This window comes from Oryctolagus cuniculus, chromosome 2 (genome assembly GCF_964237555.1).
Source record: "Oryctolagus cuniculus chromosome 2, mOryCun1.1, whole genome shotgun sequence".
NCBI classification, from domain to species: domain Eukaryota; kingdom Metazoa; phylum Chordata; class Mammalia; order Lagomorpha; family Leporidae; genus Oryctolagus; species Oryctolagus cuniculus.
Genome location: NC_091433.1, coordinates 173,995,294 through 174,002,133, shown reverse-complemented (window position 1 = coordinate 174,002,133; position 6,840 = coordinate 173,995,294). Strand labels below are relative to the sequence as shown.

Here is a 6,840-nt window from a genome sequence, read left to right as displayed (position 1 = left end):
TCTCCACCATAACCACAATAGCATTATTATACTAACAACCCCAGCAATAATTTCCCAATGTAGAATATCCAACGCCTGTCATGTGTTTCCCAGTGTCCCCAAAGTGTGTGTTTTGGGTGACTTTTTTCACCCCGAGTCAGGGAGGGTCTGGTTGGCTTCGTCCTTGGTTTGATTGTCCTGTCTTCTCTGCTCCCGCTGGTGTCCTCCTTGGCCAGGAGCAGGCCAGCAGGTGTCATGGGGGGAGCCAAGGCCCGGCCTGCTGGCCTCCCCGCTGTGGGCTCAGCACCCACTCTGTCTTCTGTGTCCTCTGACGTCCAGGAGTTCTGTCAGCTCTCTCTGCGGTGGCTGAAGCTGTGTGATGATGGAAGTGTTGCTGTGCTGTCCCATGCGGGAGTTACTCAGCATGCGGTTAAAACGAGGCCAGGGGGGCTGAGGAACCGAACTTCCGGTTCTGTGCAGGTTTCATTAATTTACATGTAAGTAGCCATGGCCAGGGTGTGGGACAGCACAGAGCTTCAGGTTTGATTAGATTAAGGTTTGGGCAGGGCTTTAAAATATTTATTTATTTGAGAGAGAGAGAGATGGATCTTCTATCCACTGGCTCACTCCCCAGATGACCACAAAGTGCAGGGACGGCCCACGCCCAGGTGTTTGAATCCTGGCCTTACCACTAGTAGCTGAGCGTCCATCTCTCAGCCTCAGTCCCCTGATCTGTAGAAGGAGAACAATGAGAGCATCCCCCCCCCCCCCCCCCCCCCGTAGGTTGTTGTGAGGATGGCGGAGTTGGCGTCGGAAGTGCTTAGACTGGCAGACCTTCTTCCGGGGGCTGGTTGGTGGACATTCCCTGCATGCTGCTGTGGGGGGAGGGGGGCTCACCCGAGTGTCCGGTTACTGCTCCTTGGCACGTGAATCCGTGCTGCTGGAGCCAGGCTGGGCTCCCTGGAGCCAGGCACCTGCTGGTATCCAGGCCCAAGCATGCTGTCGCCCTGTCCCCGTGTGTGTCTCTGTCCGGCTGTGGTTCCCAGGAACATACTCTTGATATTCAACTGGCGACACGCAGTCACCAAAAATTGATTTATATCCATGGCAACTGTCACCCAGGGAACGGCAAGAAGCAGGAGTCCTCCTCCCACTGACATCAGACAGAGCCAGTGCCCAGAGCCCAGCGGGCCTGGCCGTCCTCTGGCTGGCCCTGGCTTGTCCACCCTGGGAGGATGTGAGGGTCTCCTTCCTTTTGCCTCGCCCCCTGCAGGGCCCAGCGGGCCTGGAGACCACAGACCCAGCCTCGGGACCGCCCAGCCAAGGGGGCTCTCCTGAAACCTGGCTTCTCAGCTAGCAGGTGGGACGCTGGGGGTCTGGTTGCCAGGCACACTCTGGAGGGGGCCTGGCCTCGGACTGGTGGTGGTTCCGTTTCCTGAGAAGGGATTGGTGGTGGGGCGTGTGGGAGCGCACGTCAGTTCTGCGGTGGGAGACAGGTCCTCTCCCGCTGCCCTCCGCCCCTGGGATCCCAGCTTTGCTGCCGTGTGTTTTTCTGCACATGCTTTCCCCTCTCTTTTGGTTTCTGATGCCTTCCCTGGAGGGTCCCTGGATGGGCTGCGGAGAGAGATGCACCTGACCATCGCACACCTTTCTTGAGGTCTGCTTTTTCTCCATGGTCCCAGGAAGCAAAATAGTCTTTGAATGGAATGATAAACTTGTTATTGGATTCTGCTCAAGTTCTGGCCTCGTTACCTTGGCAACTTCAGATTACAGCAGAATTTTGGACTATGTGTTTTAAAAATTCTGGTCTTCAGAAATATTTCATGAACAAACGGGTCTTTGCGGGCTCACAGGCCTGGAAGCGGCCTCCCACCCGGCCCCTTACTGGAGCGTTGCATTGCATGCGGCTGCTGAAGACGCTGAGGTGGGGGCTGTGCAGGGGCCGCCTCGGCGTTCTGTAAGCCGGCGCTTCCCACGCTTCCTTTGCCGTGGGAGCTTCCTTCTTCTTCCCATTCACATGGTGTCCCACACTGCACCTGGGGAGTGGCCGGGGGGAGATGCCCTGGGCAGGGTTGGGCAAGGGCATAACGCCAGACTGCAGCTGGATTAACACACAGGACCCACCCGGACCCCAGGGACTGCTTCTGCCTCGCCCATGTTCCAGGACCACTGAGCTGGAACATACAGGCGTCTGTGGGGGAGGGTCGGGGCAGGAGGAGACTGATGTCCCTAAGAAACGCCCCGGAAGGCCACTCTCCGGCTTCTTGAGCACCTCTGAGCCAGAGAATCCACGGCCATCGCGGAAGCCAGTTGCTGATAAGCTTACCCCTGGCACACCGTGAGGTAGCGCCTGAGCCCTGGAGCCGGTGGCCAAGCCCAGTCTGCCAGCTGCACGGGCACGGGTCCCCTCTGTGAATTCACCGCTGTTGAAGTGACGCGGCCCCAGCCCCTCCTTGTCCTCCACCACCACCACCCCCCCGCACAGGCTGTGACTTGCTCGTGTTCTTCCCACAGGCGATGAGGAGTGGGTGGGAACGCGGCCTCGCCTCTCGCCACAGGCGCTGAGGGCCGGGGCTGCCCTCCTGCCGGCCTCCTCCGAGGGCAGCTGCTCTTCTGTGTTGGGGAAGGTGCTTGGAGGCCGCCCCATGGACTTGACTTGTCCTCCCCTCCCAGGCGTGCGAGGCTTTGCGAGCCTCTGACCCAGTGGAGTGGCAGTGAGCGCATTGTCAGCTTGAAGGGACAGGAAACCTCCCTGGAGTGTCTTCAGCCATCAGGGGCCTTGGCACGGGGTGGCATTCAGCAGTGGGGCTGGAAAGTTGCTTGATCCCCAGATGTTGCTCCAAACCCCCCAGATACGCTCCTGGACATGGTCCCTTGAGGGTGTCCAATTGTGTGAGCTGTGCTTGGGTTTTTCTGGGGCTTTCGGACGCTCTGTTTCACCCTGTGTACCTGCCCTGCTCCAGGGAGGGAGGAATAGCCTATTAAATTCACCCCTGTGCTGTGCCTGCTGTCCTTTCTCCACTCCTAGGGTTGCACATTTCCTTCTGCTATCATTTCCTCCTGTTGGAGAACTTCCCTTAGCCATTCTTTTCTTTTATTCGAAAGGCACAGAGAGAGAGAGAGAGAGGAAGAAGGAGAGATCGCCCATCCTCTGGTTCACTCCCCAAATGCCTGAAATGGCCCTTAACGGGAGCTGAAGCCAAGAGCCTGGAAGCCAGCCCGGCTCTCCCATGTGGGCGGCAGGAACCCAGGTACTTGGGTCATCACCTGCTGCCTCCCAGCGTGCGCATTAGCAGAGGCTGGATTGGATGCAGAGCTGGGACGCACACCGGCGCTCTGAGATGGGTTGAGGGTGTCGCAAGCAGCATCTAACTGCCGTCCCAAATGCCATCCGAAGCATGATGGGTTTTTATAGGTGGAGATGTGGGAGCACTTTAGGAAGTGTCTTATTTTTTGTATGCTGTTATAAAAATGAATCAAATACCTTTTCTCTACTGGCTGCCAGATCTTTCCTCACCTGTTGGTTCCTTCTCTCTCCATCTTTTTATTTATATTCTCTCTTTAATTAAATTAATGAATTCATTGATCTATTCACACTCATTTTCCTCCATCCTTCCTTTTTCCTCCCATCCATCCATTCATTCCTCCACTCATCCTCCCATTCACCCATATTCCAATCATCCTTCCATCCATCCATCCATCCATCCTCCCATCCATCCATCCATCCACTGTTGAAAAAACGGTGTCCTCCCTCCAGTTCTCTGTGGCTGTGGGGTGTAAGCTGCTCTTCTCTGACACTTCCTTTTTTGGGAATGGGAGAGGAGGGTGGGAGGGGCATAGCCCGTGTGGGGTGAGCAGTTGGATTTTTTTGGGTGAAGCCACTGAGAGACAGCTGGGCTCAGAAGCAGCAAAGTCAGGTGGCCTTGGGCCTGAGGGACCTATCACAACCACTGACTGTATGTGGGCCTCTGGGCCTCAGTTCTCCTCATCCGTGATGTGAAAGGTTTGGTTGGTGCTCTCTGGTTTCAGCTTATGTTGCTTGTAATGATTTGGAGCTTCCCAGGGAACAAGTCAAGCAGAGGGAAGTGCAGCTGGGTGAGGACGGTTCTGGGTCCTTGGCAGTGCCTGAGCGCCATCCTCCCGCCAAGTTCTCGGACAATCAGCGCCTCCCAGCCCTCCAGGCTGGGGTAGAGCAGGTGCACTGGACTGAGAGGATGAGTCAGCCCTTGCAGAGTGCCTGTGCGGAGACAGTGCCTGTCCAGAGACGGTGCCAGCCTACCTCCTGGAAGGGAGGGGGCTTCCAGGCTGGGGCAGGTCCCAGACTTCAGGGCACCGGACTCTGAGACCTGGAGGTCACGCAGTCTCTGATCCCCCCTTTCGCAAACTACAGCTTGGAAACCCAGGGCAGGCAGGGGCTTGTTGGAGGCCACAGAGGGAAGTTGGTGACAGCATCAGGGCTGAACACAAGTCTCTTGTCTCCTGGTCCCACCACTGAGAACTCACTCTCACTCCTGAGCTGTGTACCTGGGGCGAGGCCTTGCTCTGCCGGACTCATGTTCCCACCTGGCCCTGGGACTCTTCATCCCTGTCTCCCAGGGGCCGTCTCATGCCCGTGACCCCCCTTCCCAGGCTGCAGGAAACGCCTCTCTCTCAGGCCTCTGCGGGGAAGTCGGAGCTCAGGTCCCCTGCTGGCTCCCTCCCCTGGCCACCCTGCCTTGCGTGCAGGGGCCTTGCTCTCTGTCCTTGCCTGCTGGTGTGCCTCAGCCCTGCTGCAGCTGGCTGGACAACAGCTGCTCCTCCCCCAGGGCCTCAGTGGCTGTCAGGGAGGAGCAGAGCCCCACGCCTCCCTGCTCGGCCCTCCTGAAGAACAGGAGCCCAGCCTGGAAACACCCTTGGTGTTTCTGGGCTCTCAACTCTCGGCAAGGCTGCGTGGATTGGACGGCGAGGGTTAGGATAGGGTAGGGTGTGGAATGATGGCTGTTGTGTAGATTTCTGGCCAGGGGCCTGGACTCAGTGAGGAAGCACACATGGCTGCGAGGTTCATGTTTTTCCAAAAGTTGGGGCGGAGGAACCTGGTTGGGGGAAGGCCACGGTCTTCTTGCTATGTAAGTGCTTCTGGGGGAGAAATGGAAAGGCCTACTATGCGCTAGACAAAGTCACAAACCTGTTATGTGGGCCTATTTAATATTTCCAGCAGCTTTAGCAAGTCAGCACCATTATACCCATTTTATAGATGAGGAAACTGAGGCCAAGAAAGGTTATGTACTGGCCAGAGGACACACAGCTGGCAGTACTGGGGGCAGGATTCAGACCCAGCTCTGCCTGCTATTGAGGCCTGGCTGCTCCCTCTGTCTGCCCCTCTGCCTTTCAAAGCAGCTAGTGAGCTGGCCCCAACTGGGCCCAGCAGCCAAGTGAGCAAAACCGGGGGCTCAATGCCAACAGCCCCGCCCCAAGGCTTCCTTGCTGTGACCATCACTCTGTCTCGCTCTCTGGCATCCCCAGCCCCAGGGAACAGGTGAGTCACTGGGGAGTGCCCAGCACCCGGGCGAGCCACAGAGGCCACAGAGGACCAGTCTCCTGGCTCTGGCTGCGGCACACAGAGAGCGGTTGCTATGCAGCCTTGTTTATCCAAGGAGAGCCCAGAGCAGCAACTCGCCTGCCGCCCGCCACCACGGCCGCCCCAGCGCCTGCCTGGACAGGAGGCTGTGGCCCAGTGGACTGGGCGGGGGCCAAGGCGGGCCAGGCTGGGGGCTGCCCGGTCCTTGCCCACTCCCTCCTGGGGTCCACAGCAGCATTGACTTTGGAGGGACCAAGGACCCTGAATTCCCCTGGCGGCAGGGGTTTGGCATCTGGACAGAGAGGTGAGCGGTTGCGGGTCCACCACCCCACTGGCACGGGAAGGGGCGGGGGGTGGTCAGGGCCCTGAAGTCCTTGGAGGGAACAGACAGGGACCGGACTTGGAGCAAGCACACGGCTGTGGTGAGAGGCACCGTGCCATCGTGACCTGGGGGCTGTGTGACCACGGAGCGGCCGGCCCCTCTCTAGACTTCTGTGCAACTCCGGCGGGGGAGGTGGGACTCCCTGCTCTCTGGGCAGGAGGCACTGCCCAGGTCCCGGCTTATGACCTGTGCAGGTGGGCGGTGCTCCACCTCGCCCGTGGCCAGGGCTCCAGGGAGCGCGAGGGCGGTGGTGTCCCAAGGGACAGTGGGGCACGGGGGGGACCCAGTTAAAGCGTTGAGTTTGGACTCTAACACCAGCCACTGACGCTCTTGCTGGCCTCTCAGCCTCAGTTCCTCATCTGTAAAGTGGGGTCAGTGAGTTCTCTCTGGGAGTGGAGACACCCGAGCCGGGCATGTCCCCTGCAGCCTCTGCGGCCCAGGCTGGCTTGGCTGGTTTCCGTCCAGGGAGAGCTGAAGAGGCATGCTGCGGCCGTGGGGGAGGGGTGCTGTCAGCCTGAGCCCTGGGGGACACCTAGGGGGCGGGGGCTGTCCCCACAGCCGTGAGCCAGCTGGGACGGGACACACACCGCGGCGCACGCCCCTGTTCTTCTGTTGGACATCTGGGCCGGGCTCTGGCTTTGGGCCTCTCTCCAGATGCTTGCTGGCCACATTCTTGGGCATCTTTTCCTGGATCGAGTGTGGGAGATCGTCTCAGGGTGCCTACCTAGGGGAGCGGAACTGCCAGCCCTGGGGTCTGTGCATCTGTAGCCTGGTAGACGAAGCTTCCCCGCCCCTGCCAGCCTGGCCTGGGGCCCCCCGCCCCAAGCACACCTCCACACGTGGACTCGCTGCTCACTGTGCCCGGGGCTGATTTGGTGGAGTGGTGGCCCTTTGCCTTGCACCAGGAGGCAGAGCCCCTGGC

At 59.3% G+C, this 6,840-nt stretch overlaps 1 protein-coding gene across 3 annotated transcripts in view; it reads left to right on the top strand.

Annotated features, from left to right (window-relative positions):
* Positions 1-1,114: 1,114 nt before the first annotated feature.
* Positions 1,115-6,840, top strand: part of TOGARAM2 (TOG array regulator of axonemal microtubules 2) — a 59,622-nt gene continuing 53,896 nt past the window's right edge. For 2 of the 3 annotated variants that reach the window (XM_051839916.2, XM_051839897.2), the window contains exon 1: positions 1,116-1,339. The gene's annotated coding sequence lies outside the window, so the exon portion shown is untranslated. Of the gene's footprint in view, positions 1,340-6,840 lie in introns of all 3 variants that reach the window. The other variant, XM_051839920.2, reaches the window with a different exon arrangement.